This window comes from Odocoileus virginianus, chromosome 5 (genome assembly GCF_023699985.2).
Source record: "Odocoileus virginianus isolate 20LAN1187 ecotype Illinois chromosome 5, Ovbor_1.2, whole genome shotgun sequence".
NCBI lineage: Eukaryota > Metazoa > Chordata > Mammalia > Artiodactyla > Cervidae > Odocoileus > Odocoileus virginianus.
The window spans coordinates 45,273,128-45,290,670 of NC_069678.1; the positions used below are offsets into that span (position 1 = coordinate 45,273,128).

The following is a 17,543-nucleotide window of genomic DNA, read 5'->3' on the forward strand; positions in this document are numbered from 1 at the left end:
AAGAGAATATTGTCAAGAGTGGGGTTTTTTTTTTGTTTTTTCTCCCCTTTAGCTTGATTGAATTTTTCATTGAAACAGATGGGACAGCCATACTTAAAACTCTTTAAGGAAAAACTGAGGAGCATTTTACATTCTTGAAGTCAGCATTAATGACTGTTAGATCTATTTATATGTACATTTCCTTGGTGGAATCTTGAACTGAAAATCTGATACAGAAACTGAAAAACAAAATTAGGAGTCCATGCTCCTATTTTTACACACTAAATAAGTGATAATAAAGAGATATATATTTTCTTATTGTTTTCTGTTGATTGAAAACAGGTTTTAATTGCATCGCTTGGTAAAGAATTACAATAAATTTGTATTATGAAAAAGCATATGTGTTCTTGAATTTATTGTGTCCTTTAAATTTTTTAAATTTACAGTGACTTTCACATTTAATAATTAGCATAAAATAATCTTTCTCAATGTCAATAGTTCTAAGATAAAGGAACATATCAGCTGTAAAAAAATATGTTTTTCTCATATCCCGATATATAAAGTCATTTTATATATTGTATTGGTATTGTATAAATGTATTGGTCATTTTCTCTTTTATGTATCATAAACTTAATCTAGAGGAAAATATACAGTCCATCTCCCTCTGCCAAAACTAGAGGATAGCTTAAGAAATTTTCAGATAACATATGCAGAAAAGGGATTTACTTGACTATTTGGATAATGACATTTCAGATCCTTCAATGTTATTTTGAATAAAATAATCCTGAATAAAAATTATAATGTGTTAGTGTAGCTTGAAATCATTATTTGCAAGAAAGATGATGTTTCAGTAAATGAAACTAGTGAAAATTTCAAATGATAAATATTGACAAAATTAATGACTTTTTGCTGGAATATAAAATTAAAATTTGAAAGGTGTCCTACTTAGTTTTTCACTTTTTTTTTTTAGATATTTTTAATATTAATGAAACATATGGCTTGTAATTATGGATATCTGACATTCTGAAATGATTGAGAAGTTCTCCCATGATCATAGTTTAAGAAAACTGCTTTTCATATTAATCATAAATGTCAATATTTTATTTCAATCTTTTGTATTTACTGATTTCAATGAAAGATTTTTATGGAAAATTTTAGACTGAGAAATATTTTATTTTGTGTAGTGCTTATTTCCAAAGAATCATTAGTACAATTTTTGATGTTATAGCTTATATTTATAATTACTAAACTGCTAAAAAAATTCAAAGTATTTTTAAGCATCAGTTCCTGAAGAGGGCAGCACGTTCTAGATATTATTGAATTTCAAGCTCAAATATGACAGCTTTGGCTTTAGTATACTTTTTTTAGGAACTAGAGGGGAAAAAATGGATTTTTTTTAATAGATGTCTGCTCCCATGATACAATAAACCAGCAGAAATTCTAGGTAACTGCAGACCAAGGTCAAAACTGTATTTGATTATTACAAGGGAACATTCAAATTAGATACCTAAAGCAATGTATTTAGGAAGGGAACAACAAAATACTAGTCAGGAGACTTTCCATGAGGAATGTGTTTTATCTTAATACTGTAGATAACTTTTCCTATTGGCAGTGCATTGACTGTCAAAACTACTAAAGGGGTTAGATTTAATTATCTCACTTCTTGCACATTTCATCTCAATTGCTATGGCAACATTCAGTTGCCTCAGCAGCAATGCACACTTTAATCAGATATTTCCTCCTCATTTCTCTATGAGCCAAAACTGTGTAGTTAAATTTACAACCAAGTGCTGATAAATCTGATAACACTTCCTACAATTTAATGGGCAACTTGCCTCCACCCACACATATAAATATTTTCAGAGAGGTTTGTAACTATTGGACAAGTATAATACTTGATAAGAACATACACTTGGACTTTCCTATTTCATTGATTTTTTCTTTGCTATTTCTGTCACTATTCTTCATTAGAAGTTTTTCACAAATTCAAAACTCACTCCAGCAAGTCACTAACATGGGTCACCTGACCTCAATAGGAGAGCCCAGGAGTAAAGGAAACAACCTCCAACATTCAAATGTCAACCCTCCTCAAAAGGCTATTGAATTATTTACCTTTTATCTGAACACACTTTGAATTGGCACATCAAAGAGCCTTTTTCTATTTCTTGAAAGTAGGTTAAGGAGGAAAGAAAATAATTCAAGACAAAGCAAAATTTGATATTGGAAGAAAACTGTAGGGTATCAGACTCAAATGGAAGGCCAAGCATGAAGAAAATTTGGTTAAGCTTCAGTGATAGAGCAATTTTAATAAGAAGTGAAAGCATGATGCATTGAATTGCTATTGTCACCTGGGTGATTATTAACCATCTACATTGTTGAACAAATCACTTTAGCATTTTGCAAAAGACTAGAGAAAATTTTGTGGGGAGATAAGGAACTCAAACTAACTTCAGGTCTAATTTAGAGTGTTAGCTTATGTTTTTATAAATAGCTAAATAAATAACATGTATAAATAAGGGGAAATTTGCAAATAGTAACTATTTTGATTTTATACTGTGTAATAAAAATTGTTTTAAAACATAATTAAGGAGCAAAGGGATCTAAGGTCTTCCTAACAATTTTAGTGGCTGCTAAAATTTGTGTTTAGACAACAAACATTCTATTCTGAAGTTGTGATAGTTCTCTGGTGAGAAATTTTACACCGGTAGCTGACAGTAATATTTCAGCATGATTTTTTCAATCACCACTTAGTAGCATCTAGTAAAAATTTCATTAATTGAGACAACCGAAAAATATGTTTTCAGTTCCTGGGTCTACCAGTCTAACATTTCAGTAGTAATGGCTATACTGCACCTTATGTATTACAGCCCACTAAATATGGGGTTCAAACAAACCTTATACGTAAAAATATTCTGTAAAATACAAGTCTGTATTTTGAACTTTGTGTTGATTATTGGCCTCTTATGTTCAAAATGTAGTTATTGAAAAGCTAATTTGTCATTAAAGATGAAGTTCGGAAGCTATATAACCTTAGGAATAGGGACAGGAATAGATGTTTAATTGAAAAGAGACATCTAAACAGAAGGCAAGCATGGACCCTATCCTCAGACACTTGGAAATTTTTTATAAAGGGGACAGTGAGTGTCTGAAAACTAAGACTAACGATACAAGTTCAGAAAAGCAGATTCCAGCTCTTTATAAAGAAAAACTTAAAAACAATTAGAATTACTTAAACAATGGCACAAGCTGTGAAGCAGCAAATGCCTTGTTTAAGCATATTTCATGTACTGTTTGCATATGAATTCTTTATTTTCTGTTGCTTGAATTCTGGAACAGCATTTTTAAAATGTGGTAGAACCACTCCAGAAATTTAGATCTGGGAGTTCAAATGAGTCACTTCTTAATGAATTTTTCAAGTACCAGTGCTTTATATCCATATGGAAAGCTAGCTATGGTCTGCAAACAGCATATTCAACAGCAAGTTTGCAAATCTTGCTTTGGAGAAATGGTCTAAATGAGATAAACAAATGGTTCTTACTGAAGAGTTATCTAAAACCTCCAAGGAGACATATAAATTTGCCCTAATTGGCATTCCTTCAAGAACCTCAGTAGATACCAAGAAGTGACTAGAGGTGAAGAATGAGTTCCCTTTTCAGTCTTAACTTGGCTCTTCCACCTGAAGATGGGGTGTTGCCAGACAACGTGTACATCACTGCTTGTGTCAGACTTATTTCCTTGATGAAAGGAAGATTTGGCATTATCCTCAAACTCTATATACACTAAGAAAATAATAATTACTCAGTTAAGGTTCCATAGCTTTTCTTCCATACCCAGAGAATTTAAAAGTTAAAGAGAAAATTGCACACCATGTGGAGATGCTCATCTTTAGTAAAATTGTTGAATAATATAAAGGAAAGCTGAAACCAACTTGAAGGTTATAAATATAAGGAAATTGATGGCTCGAGTCAAAATAATGTATGTAGTAGTTTTATTTCTGTGTAATACTAGGTTCTATATAGTTCTGGTTTATGTTATTTGGAAATAGTCTTTTTATTTAGTTTGATTTTGAAATTTCCCTGTGTGATCATACTTTTGAATCATATTGAAAAAACCAAGGGGCTCAGAAAGACCTTGCATAGTATTTAAACTTTATGTACTCTAGGGGTGTTATTTGGAGCTTGAGATCTATTGAAGAATGGCTGTCTTCCAGAAGCATGTGTCTACCTAAAGAGCTGATGAGATGTTTTGCAACACCAAAAAATGCTAACTTGTATTTTCACTCTCAAAGAATACGGATACTATAAACTTCATCATGTCTTTTATCTCCTCTGCCCCTTTAGGCCTCTGTAAATCAAATTTTACATTATGTTGTTTAAAATTCCACTTACTGAGATTTTGCTGGCAAATGGTCTTGAAACTTGTTTCCGAAATGCCCACCCACAAACACTTTTACTAGCCAATCCCATTTGGTTGGCTGTGCTCCAACAAGTCTCTGGTGAACACAAGCATAAGTTACGGAGGAACAGAAATTTCCATGGCACTCTGGAGGGATGTTTCCATCCTAAAGACACTAGTAGTAAACTACAATGTCATTGCAAATTCATGAACATTTCCTAATGTAAGAGTAGCAGTAGGAGGAAGGGGCTGCATTTGTGCAATGGTTGTTCCATGTGTGTAAACCTTGTCCCCAACTTAAGATCAAAGACTGTCTTCAATCACCAAGTATTTATTTAGTGATTACCATGCCTGAAACTTAAGGAGCCACAAAAGGACAAATAAATTCTGGGATTTGTTGAATGAATGAAGAAAAACACATGACTGGCCTAAGAAACCTTATAATAATCTCTAGGGTTAGTCATTTAACATGAAACAAAGCACAGTATCTGTTTTGTCTTTTGTCAGTTCATCTATTTCATGACACAAAAGCTTTTAATATATTTCAACATTACTACCTTCATTTAAGATAATTTAACCAAGAAAAAAACAACCATGTATGGTCCTGTAGCCCTACATCTGCCAGCTGGTACTTCTTGCCTGTGGAGTTTAAGGTATTCCTACTGAATCATTATTGTTCTGATTGTGAGCTTAATGAGGGCAGGGAAAGTCTAAATCTTTGTTTGCATTCTGGCCAGTGCAAAAGTGCCTGGTAAACAACAATAAACATTCAGAAAATGATTATTCAATGAATATTATATGAATAGTAAGAGGGAATAAATGGTGTTGACTTAAATGCAAGAAGTATTCAGGAAGGTTAGTGTAGCTTAAAATGGTTTCAGTTTGCCAGAAGATATGAGATTTTTTTCCAGTGGGCCTTCAGGAATAGATGGGATTCAAATAGTAGGTGGGAGGGAAATAAAGCATTTCTAGTGGAGTTAAGAACATGAACAAAAAAACTGCTTTGGGGCTTCCCTGGTAGATCAGTGTATAGGAATCCACTTGCCAGTGCTGGAGACAGGGGTTCGATCCGCGATCTGGGAACATCCCACTTGCTGCAGAGCGACTGAGCCCATGCGTCACAATACTGAGCCTGTGCTCTAGCGCCCAGGAGCCAAAATTACTGAAGCCTGCCTGATCTAGCACCTGTTCTCCACAAGAAGACAAACCGGCAGGACGAGAAGCCTGAGCACCACAACTAGAGAAAAGACCATGCAGAAATGAAGACCCAGCACAGTCAAAATTAATTAATTTACCGAAAAAAAATTGCACTGAAGGCAGAGATATTATAGAAAAGATTTAATTATTCTTTATGGGACCATCGGTTATATTATGATTAAGTGATTTTGTTCTTTTTAGATTAACAGGTTTTACAGAGAAGTGCTGGATCTTGGTTAAACTGCAGATTTTAATTTGGTAGGTCTAAATTGAGGTATGAGATTATCTATTTCTAACAAATTGCCAGATGGTATTTGTGCTGGTGCTAGATCCTGAAGTGCAAAGCTGTAGAGGGTCCTTGAAGCTAGACAGAGTCTTTTGTGCTGCATACAGAAGGCATTTGAGAATGACTCCATGCTTCCTAACAGTGATGGCATGATGAAAAGTGTATTCAGGAAGATTAGTATGTCAACCTCATGAAAAGTATGCTAACGAAGAGAGAATGTGGATATAGGAAAACTGGCTGGAAGTCTGTCTTACACTTTATCTGCATATTTCACAGATCTGATGCTCAATTACCTGTTGATTGATTAATTTCTGTGGACATGGTCAATTCAAAAGCATTTTCTCAGTGGAATAACTGTAGGCCCACTGACATTTTGAAAACAAATCAAATTTAGGTAAAAACACATGAGGAATCCCTGAATGTTCTTCCTATCCTCTCCATCTGGAAAAAAAAAAGCTATTTATTATTTAAAAGACTTGAAGTATTAGCTCTTCTGTTCCTCTCATGTTCTTCCCTCATATGTATCTCTCAAACTCTGATCTTATTATATCATAATGATAATAATAATAATTAGTAATAGCAGCACAACTAATTTTTTTGATTGCTTATTAATAGTGCCAGGCAACTTGCTAAGTTTTATAATAAAATCTGTGAGGAGTACTGATATTAACATTTCTAGTTTTACAAATTGGAAAAAGTACTTGCATGCTGTCATACAAAGTCAGGTATGTAACAATAAACATATTTGTTCAGACAGTGATTGATCAAAATGTGTTAAAAAAATCATTGAGGGATTGATTTTTTTAATCTGATTGTGCCCGGTCTTGGTTGCAGCGTATGGAATTTAGATCCTTGACCAGGGATTGCATCTGGGTCCCCTGCATTCGGAGTATGGAGTTGTAGCCACTGGATCACTAGAGAAGTCCCAAGAAATCACTGATTTCTTAATGTAGCTTCTGTTTTACCTTTGTCTTTGTTCCCTGGTCTCCAATAATTATGATAATGGATAGAATTAGTGAGTGTTTGCTATATTCCAGGTACTACTTTAAGTAATGAGATAACATGTGTTATCTCATTTAATGCTTATAATAATCCTATAACTTGGGCATTAGTATTCTCGTTTTACATACAAAGAAAATGAGGTATAAAGAGGTTAAATAATTTGTCTAAGTTTCCATAACTAAAGAGCAGATTCATGTTTTGAACCCACTATACTATGTTGTTGACTTTAGTCTAACTTGTCCTAATAACATGGAATTCTGAGTGTTTTCTTAAATGAATACCATAAATTTCTTCAAATCAAAATATTTGTGAAAAGTTAATTTTCTCACAAACTAAGAAAGAGTCCATGAAGTCCAAGAAGGCTTGTTATTATTTCTGGGCTTCTGTCAGCATACCACCATGCCTGACAAAAAGTCACTCCCTCAGGCTGGCAGCCTTTTAGACATGGGGCAAAATCTTTTGAATAAAATGGCATCAAGTCTCAAATAACATGGGACCCACATACTTTCTATCTCTCTAGTCATTTTCCAACCCCTTACATCACAGAATAAAGAGTAGTCCCCCAGAAGGGAAAGCTTTCTAAAGGCAGTCTCCATTAAACATTTTGACATTTGGGGAAAGTTAAACAACTTCTTTCTAGTAATAGGAATAATAATGACAATCTTCCAGATAGTTTAAGTGTGCCAGATATGGTGACAATTATTACTTGATTGATTAACTAAACTAGATATTAAACACAAGTAAAACATTTCATTTTATTCTATTACATGAGGGAAATATTCTAATCTAAATATTTAATACTGATAAGTTTAAGTTTGTCAATATTAAATTGTCAATTGACAAATGTGATATTATAATATCATAGTTTTTGAAATTGTGCACTTTTCTATATTACTTTAAAGAAAAGTAGCCAATATCCCAGTAGTGTCCTGTCAGTTTACACAATACTTGTTATGTTAATGTTGAACCTATGATTAAGGGGATCATTGTAAAATTGTTCTTTATTCCCTTTTTTAATAGTTATATTATTACAATTGGCTGGTGACTGCAGTCATGAAATTAGAAGATGCTTGCCTCTTGAAAGAAAAGCTATGCCAAACCTAGACAGTGTATTAAAAAGTAGACATCACTTTGCTGACAAAGGTCCATATAGTCTAAAGTATGGTTTTTCCAGTAGTCATGTACAGATGTGAGAGTTGGACCATAAAGAAGGCTGAGCCTGGAAGAATTGATGCTTTTTCACTGCAGTGCTGAAGAAGACTCGTGAGCAAGGAGATCAAACCAGTCAATCCTAAAGAAAATCAACCCTCAATACTCATTGGAAGGACTGATGGTGAAGCTGAAGTTCCAATAATTTGGCTACCTGATGCAAAGAGCTGATTCATTGGAAAAGACCCTGATGCTGGGAAAGACTGAAGGCAAAAGGAGAAGAGGACGGCAGAGGATGAGTTGGTTGGATAGCATCACCAATTCAACGGACATGAACTTGGGCAAACTCCAGGAGATGGTGAGGGATGGGGAAACCTGGCGTGCTGCAGTCCATGAAGTTAAAAGAGTTGGGCATGACTTAGCAACTAAAATACAACAAATCCAATACCCCAGTAGTATCCTATCAAGTTGGCAAATTACTTGTTATGTTAATATTGATCTTATGGTTAAGGGGATAACTGTAAAATTGCTGTTTTCTCTGCTTTTAAATAATTATATTAAACTTCAATTATTTATTTATATCAATATGAACCCATGGATATCCATTTTATCCAAAGAGATACAATCTGCTGTTACAATTATTCATTTTGATCTTCAAATAGTTTCAGATACAGTCATTATGATCCCCTTTAATCTGATTTCTTTTTTTGTATAAGTAACTTCCATACTTTTGGCTTAATAATATATTCTTGGCTCATTTTTCTATTTTTTATGCCCCAACTCAGGAATCAGCTATGTCTCCATAGAGTTCTTTTTTTTCTTCTTGTTTTTATCTTTTTAATTGAGAGTAATATTAGAAACCAAGATTCAGGAGCAAGGTGTGCCCATTGTTTTGGTGTGTCATTGTTATCAGGATCAGGAGACATGGAAATATATGTTTGAAAAAAATTCATCTATTTATATATCTATCTCTACAAATATGTACACACATTAACATCTCTATTTATCTCCCTACAAAACTTCAGGAGCTCACACTGATTTCTCCATTTCCAAACCAATGACACAGGACCCAACCCAATGTATATCTTCTCTCTTTTCATATTTGTAACTACTTTTACCAACAAAGAAAACCCTATTCACATCCCCAACCCCAACCCCTCCGCCCCGCCATGTCCTTCTCACCCATTTTGAGTCATCACACTGCTCTTTAGGCTGCAGGGCCCTCCTCTACAATCCCGATAGATGCTTATCTAATTTGTCCCCATATAATAAATTTAGCCTCCCTGGAAGCTCAGACAAAGAATCTGCCTGCAGTTCAGGAGACCGTGGGGTGATCCCTGGGTTGAGAAGGTCCTCTGGAGAAGGGAATGGCAACCCACTCCAGTATTCTTGCCTGGAGAATTCTATGGAGAGGAACCTTATGGGCTACCGTGTGCTGGGTTGCAAAGAGTCAGAAATGACTGAGTGACTAACACTTTCACTTTCAATAAATTTAGGACTAAATTGTTCTTGAAAGAAAGGGAAGGACAGAGAATAAAAGGGGAGGAGAATGGAAGGTGAAAAGAAGAAGGGAAAGAGAACCTCAAATACGTTTATTCGGCTACTTGTCTGCTGTGTAGATCCTAATGCTCTTGCATATTACATATTTACATATTTAAATATTACATATTTTACTGAAATTTTTTCTTTTTATTTGAGACACTAAAAACAAAATAATAAGCCTACTTTAACTAACTAGATTTCACATATTTGGCAAATATTTATTAAGTGCCCATTCTGTGCCAGTGTAACAAATTTTAGTAAAAACCCAATTAGCTGCAGATCTCAATTAATCAACATATTTTACTCACTTGCTCTTCAGGAAAATCGTCCAATTATAAGAAATCACACCCAAACTGAAGATTTACTCAAACCAGGGTCATTCATGAAGTCAATATGGATTTACTGTAATTCCTATGCAATTCTATATGTTCTACTATATAATAATAAATGATATTCAGAACTATGATCCTAAAAAAAAATGAAGCCCAATCATAATTGAAACATTACCATGGTCACTACAGAGATTTTAGAAATCTCCTTAACAAATATTGTTAGTTTTATTCAGTTAACTACAAAATTATATTCCACAAATAACCAATTTCTATCTTATTCACTCAAATATTTATGAAATACCTATATGTACCAGGCAGATTATAAAACAAAAATCTATCAAACTTTCTGTTCTCATGGAACTTACTATCTAGTGAGGGGAAAAAAGACACCAAGCCAACATACCAACATATGTGGTATGCTGGTTATTATAAATGCAAAGAAAAATAAAGATGAGAAAATAGAGTATGAGTGGAGGTAATGGCAGGTGGTTGTCTTAGACAACTGTCTTAGACAGATGGTTAGCTTTTTTGTCATCAGGTTGTCATTTTATCCAATGAGATTATCTTTCTCAGGATGAGAAATAAATTATTCTCATCTTTGCCTGCTGCTTTTATGTTTGGGTCAAATTAATAGTGAATTCTTCAGTTCAGTTCAGTTCAGTAGGATCGCTCAGTCTTGTCTGACTCTTTGTGACCCCATAGACTGCAGCATGCCAGCTTCCCTATCCATCACCAACTCCCAGAACCTACTCAAACTCCATTGATTCAGTGATGCCATCCAATCAACTCATCCTCTGTCATCCTTCTCCCCCTGCCTTCAATCTTGCCCAGCATCAGGGTTTTTTCCAATGAGTCAGTTCTTCAGGTGGCCAAAGTATTGGAGTTTCAGCTTCTGCATTAGTCCTTCCAATGAATACTCAGGGCTGATTTCCTTTTGGATGGACTGGTTGGATCTCCTTACAGGCCAAAAGACTCTCAAGAGTCTTCAACACCACAGTCCAAAAGCATCAATTCTTTAGCGCTCTGCTTTCTTTATAGTCCAAATCTCACATCCATGCATGACTACTAGAAAAACCATAGCTTTGACTAGACAGACCTTTTTTGGTAAAATAATGTCTCTGCTTTTTAATATGCTATCTAGGCAGGCCATTTTTCTTCAAAGGAGCAAGCATCTTTTAATTTCATGGCTGCAGTCACCATCTGCAGTGATTTTGAAGCCCCCCAAAATAAAGTGTCACTGTTTCCATTGTTTCCCTGTCTATTTGCCATGAAGTGATGGGACCAGATGCCATGATCTTAGTTTTCTGAATGTTGAGTTTTAAGCCAGCTTTTTCACTCTCCTCTTTCACTTTCATCAAGAGGCTCTTTACTTCTTCTTCACTTTCAGCCATAAGGGTGGTGTCATCTGCATATCTGAGTTTATTGATACTTCTCCCAGCAATCTTGATTCCAGCTTGTGCTTTCTCCAGCCCAGCATTTCTCATGATGTACTCTGCATATAAGTTAAATAAGCATGGTGACAATATACAGCCTTGATGTACTCCTTTCCTGATTTGGAACCAGTCTGTTGTTCCATGTCCAGTCCTAACTGTTGCTTCTTGACCTGCATACAGATTTCTTAGGAGACAGGTCAGGTGACCTGTTATTCCCATCTCTTGAAGAATTTTCCAGTTTGTGGTGATCCACACAGTCAAAGGTTTTGGCATAGTCAATAAGGCAAAAGTAGATGTTTTTCTGAAACTCTCTCGCTTTTTCTATGATCCAACAGATGTTGGCAATTTGATCTCTTGTTCCTCTGCCTTTTCTAAATCCAGCTTGAACATATGGAATTTCATAGTTCACATACTGTTGAAGCCTGGCTTGGAGAATTTTGAGCATTACTTTGCCTGCATGTGAAATGAGTGCAATTGTGCAGTTGTTTGAACTACATCTAAGGGCAAAGGAGAAGCCCAGGAAGACAGTAGGAGGGGAAAAATCTTGTTTAGAATCAAACCCCATACCCACCAGAGGTGCTCAGAGGACTCAAACATACCTTGTGTGCACCAGGACCCAGAGACCCCACAGAGACCAAGACAGACCTGTGTTTGGGTGTCTCCTGAGGAGGTGCGAGCCAGCAGTGGACCACTGCGGGGGCAGGGGTTCTGGGTATCGCATAAGCCCTCTTGGAGGAGATCACCATTAACCCCACCATAGCCACCAGAACTTACATAGGACTGTGGAAACAGACTCTTGGAGGGCACAAACAATCTTGTGTGCACCAGGACCCAGGAGAAAGGAGCAGTGACCCCACAAGAGACTGATCCAGACATGCCCATGAGTGTCCAGGTGTCCCTGGCAGAGGGTGCTGCTCCATCAGCGGTGGCCTGATGCAGGGTTGGGGGCACTGAGTGTGGCAGTGTGTGCAGTGCAGGGGACCTTTTTAAGGATGTCGCCATTATCTTCATTACCTCCACCATAGTTTGGCCTCAGGTCAAATAACAGGGAAGGAACAGAGTCCTGCCTTTCAACAGAAAATTGGATTAAAGATTTACAGAGCATGCCCCCGCCCATCAGAACAAGACCCAGTTTCCCCCTCAGTCAGTCTCTCCCATCAGGAAGTTTCCATAAGCCTCTTATCCTTCTCCATCAGAGGGGAGACAGACCGAAAACCACAATCACAGAAAGCTAACCAATCTGATCACATAGACCACAGTCTTGTCTAACTCAATGAAACTACACTCAAACTTGGATGTAGGGCCACCCAAGATGGATATGTCATGGTGGAGAGTCAGACAAAATGTGGTCCACTGGAGAAGGGAATGGCAAACCACTTCAGTATTCTTTCCTTGAAAACCCCATGAAGAGGATGAAAAGTGAATTCTTAGCTGCATCTAAATCATTTTGTAAAGACATCAAACGAGATGGCAGATTGGGAAAGTAGAAGGAAAAGAAAAGTTTAGTTGGGAAAGCAGTTCATGTGGATTTTTAAATTGAAAAAGAAACTTTCTGGGAATTCCCTGGTGGCCGAGTGGTTAGGATTTGCACTTCACTGTCAAGGGTCAGGGAACTAAGATCCCACAAGCTGCACAGCCCAAAAAAATGGAAAAGAAACTTTCTTATATTGCTTAGGTTTTCTAAATGAGTTACAGTATCTTCGTAATTCTTAAAAACTATTCAGTCTGCTTATTTGAGTTCACTGTACTTGAACAAGTAGGAATGGAAATTGAAGCAACCAAGACAGACAAAATCTACAAATCTTCCTATTGTTCATTAGCCACTTTCCAGGTAAATATATTTCACTAATTCTTACAAATAGAGACCCTATTTTAATCCTTTAGATTGTGGATATGACCCAAAAGTCTTCTATTGGTCACAAGTAAAATTTGCATTTTATTTCTTAGCTCAATAGGTATATGTCTACTCTAATAATATCATTATAAGTTTAGGAATTTTTATTATCAACTAAGAGGAAAGAAAGTAAGAATATGTAATGGTTGAATTCTAAGATAGATTAGTAATCAGAAGTCAGTAGTATCCATATGTGAAGGAAGAGCACTGGACAAGGGAATTTGAGTCCTGGATTAAACCCTTCCTAATTCTTGTGTAACTTTGGGCAAATCACTCCTACTTTCTTATCCTGTCTTCTTAGTAAAATGAAGATGATGTTAGCTAGTGTCTAAAGTCACCACTTAGAAATAAGATTCCAAAATGGCACTGATGAACATATTTGCAGAGCAGGAATAGAGACACAGACATAGAGAAAGGACTTGTGGACACAGTGGGGGAAGGATAGAGTGCGACAAATTGAGAGTAACGTTGAAACACATTCATTACCATGTTATTAGATAGCTAATGGGAAACTGCTGCAAGCACAGTGAGCTCAGCTTTGTGCTCTCTGATGATCTGGAGCGGTGAGATGGTAGGGGTGGGAGGGAGGCTTCAGAGGGAAGGGACATATGTATATGTTTTGGGAGAAGGCAGTGGCACCCCATTCCAGTACTCTCGCCTGGAAACTCCCATGGACGGAGGAGCCTGGTAGACCTCAGTCCATGGAGTCGCGAAGAGTCGGACACGACTAAGCGACTTCACTTTCACTTTTCCCTTTCATGCATTGGAGAAGGAAATGGCAGCCCACTCCAGTGTCCTTGCCTGGAGAATCCCAGGGACGGGGGAGCCTGGTGGGCTGCCGTCTATGGTCGCACAGAGTCGGACACGACTGAAGCGACTTAGCAGCATAGCTGATTCGTGCTGTTGTACAGCAGATACTAACACTGTAAAGCAATTATACTCCAGTTAAGAAATAAAGTGAAAAAATAATAAGATCTTAGAATTAAAACAAACAAAATCTATATAAAAAATTTATTCATCCTATGTAATTTTACATACACACTTTCTCTTTCACCACACACAAGTATATTACTAAAGGAAAAAATTATTTTTCAGTCAAATAAGATATGTTGTATCCTCAATTATTAAAATTCCTTTTCACTAAGATTACTGTTCAGTTCCTTTCAATCCTTTCAAAAATTACAGTAATCCTCTCAAATGATTAAATCTGAGAAAAAAGAAAGGGTGGGAGAAAAAGCTACAGTATGTTTTTCTTTTGATCTTTATTTTTTGATTGTGTTCACAAAATATGACTATATCTTGGTGATTTAGATTTCACATATGTCCAAAAATATTTTACAGGAAAAAATTCTTGTACATTTTTTCTTAAATAAATAATATTCAAAGTACAAATTAGAATTGGTTTACTTATTCTTGAAGAGTAGCCAAAAATAATTTCTATACTATTTAAATTGTTGGTAAGATAATCCAATAATAAGATTTGTTAACTATAATAATATCTTAACTTTTATATAGTACATTTATTCACAGTATAATATACTTTACCATAATATGCATATCATTTGCCTAGTTCATTCTCAAAGGTGTCTTATAAAATATAGGTTAAATTGTTTTAAAAATATTTGTTTCTTTTACTGTTTTTGCCTTCATAATATTTAGAATCCTATACTTTCAATTTAATAAATTATTCCTTTTTAATACACACCACTTTTAAAACACACATATATTTGCAAAGGCACAATGTCCACTGGCAAGGAGCATACAACTGGCATTTTAAAAACCAAAATCAAAATGAAAACCTTTCCACAAAGTAATCAGAATATACCAACAAATAACTCTGCACTCAATTTATTTATCCCTGTGCATTATAATATTATATAATAAGTTGTATTTTATTTCTTTTAAACCAAGCATTACTAAATCCATTGAAAAACCTCCCCTGATATATTGGCATGCTTTTATATCCTTCTCTGAACTTATGAATATAGGAATTCTTTTGGCCTCAAGCCATTTTATAAGGTAAACAAAGTCACATGAGGATTTATTAAAACCCTGAGTATGAAACTAGCCCATCTCCCTATGAACAGTAAATTTGAATGGGAGGGAGAGGCAGCTCAAAGACCTTGTAAACTGGCTAATACAATATATAAATATTGAGCAGCCTAGAAACCACAGGACAAAGCTACATTTTCTTTCATTATAAATCCATAAATACTATTTAAGTATTTTTACATGAGTTTATATTCAAAAGTGGGAACCCTGTTATCTTCCACAGGGCTACTATGAGGGTGAACTGAGATCATATTCATACAACTAATACTGAGTGTGTACTAAGAGCTGGGCTCTATTTTAATTGTATCTATACATTTAATCTTTACAACAGTACTGTAACCATTAGCATAAACCAGATGAAACTGACATTTCTGCAGGTGAAACACTGTTGAATTTCAACCTTATATTATTGTTTCTCTCATCTTACAAATTAAGGGAACAGAGAGGTTAAGTAACTTGCTTAAGGAGAATCGCTGTATTTTCTGTCTCACAATTGAGGAAGCTGAAACTCAAGGAAAAACAAGTGATTTTCCCAAAGATACATAGTATCTACTTCTCAGAGTTAGATCAAGAGAAAGTGTATCTGCCTATGCACTCTGTAAATTTTATATTGTTGAAAAAGTTAAACTACTTTTATTCTTAATATTATGAAGTACCATCCTCACAATGGGTCTTTCATAAGCCAAAGGGAATGCTGCATCTAGTTATCAAGACAAAAGCCTTTTGTGGTTATCTTCTGAGATGCTTCCCCTTTGAACTGACAAGGTGACTTGCAGTCAGCCATCTCTGGCTTTTTCTGTTATCAACTCAATGTTTAATGATTAAGTAATGGAGTACTTTTGTTTGCTCTCAAGTTAATTCCTACACTGTCCCTGAAAAAAAAATGAGGTGCAAGGGTTATTGGGGATAATATTAAAACATTTATGAAAACTTACCATCCCTCAAGTGGCACACAAATAATCTTCAAACATTATTTCATGTGATATAATTTGAGCTGGAACCAGGGGAAAGTATATACAACAGAAGAAAGAGGAACCTAAACAGGGGCATCTGATTGGTCTATTTTTCAGTTGTGCTCTGTTTTTACCAATGTCTCAGACACTGCCTTGCCATCATTTAGGCACTTATAGGCATTATCTTTGAGGGGCATTTGGTTCACTTCAGTAAGGCCAGGAGTGACCATCTTCAGCCTTGGAGTAGAGAGCACTAAAATCTTAGCTCTTCAGCATGTGCTGCCTTTCCAATGAAATCCTTAAATACTATTGCTGGCTTCTTGGTAAACATTTCACTTACAAGAGTAATATTTTATCTTTATGGTTCTCCAGGCCACAGAGGGTGTAGTGGTTACCAGGGCCTGACTCAGGAGTCAACCTGTGTTTAAAATCAGACTTAAACTGTATTTGAAATTTCTGCCACTTTACCTGTGTGACTTTGCGCAAGCTGCTTCGCAACTCTATTCATCAGTTTCTCATTTATAAAGTGGAGATTTTGTTAGTTCCTACTTTATACAATTTAGAAATATTTTAAATGAGACAATGTGAGGAGTGTTTTGAACATTGCTAAACATGCTGGGTATTTTAATGGATATTGATTCCTCATGAAATTTTGAGCATTTAATGCTCAAATCTTAATTTAAGCATGAAATCTTAATTTAACATTTAGAAACACATGCGCTTTCATGTGTTCATAGAATGCTTAAACATCCATCAGGAATTTACGTTAATTTCCTTAAGAACTGATTCTTCACACTCCTTGCACTGTCTAACTTTCTGCTTTCCAACATTTACATACTATCACAGTTTTCCCAGAACAAGTCCACTTCAGCACCAGTTCCATCTGTCCTTGTCCTTTCCTTTCCTTCAATGTTGTGATACATTTCACTGTTTCTCCTTGTCACTTATTGATAACTGTTAATATCACCAAAATAGATCCCAGTTGCTAACAGAGTAGCTATGGTTCATCACCTAAAATTAAAATTGATGAGCCAGAGGAATATACAAAAACAAATTAATGTCTACTCACTACATAAACATGGCTACAACAACAAAAATTGCATGTGGTATTACACATGGTAACAGGGATCTTTGTAATAGAAAAAAGTGAAATGTGAGTTCTAAGTCACAATAGGTTAATAGAAGACTGTTAGCTCTGATTTTTTTCTTTTTCTTATAGAACATTTTAATTGCTGCATTTCTAATGCACTTTCATTTGCCAGTAGTTCTCTTTTTTATTCTTGTAATAATCGTTCCTAAGGTACATCCTATAAATTACCCCTGTATTTT

At 35.5% G+C, this 17,543-nt stretch overlaps 1 protein-coding gene across 2 annotated transcripts in view; it reads right to left on the minus strand.

Annotated features, from left to right (window-relative positions):
- ADGRL2 (adhesion G protein-coupled receptor L2) overlaps positions 1-17,543 on the minus strand; it is a 662,542-nt gene that overhangs the window by 237,609 nt on the left and 407,390 nt on the right. The gene's annotated exons all lie outside the window — the stretch shown is intronic.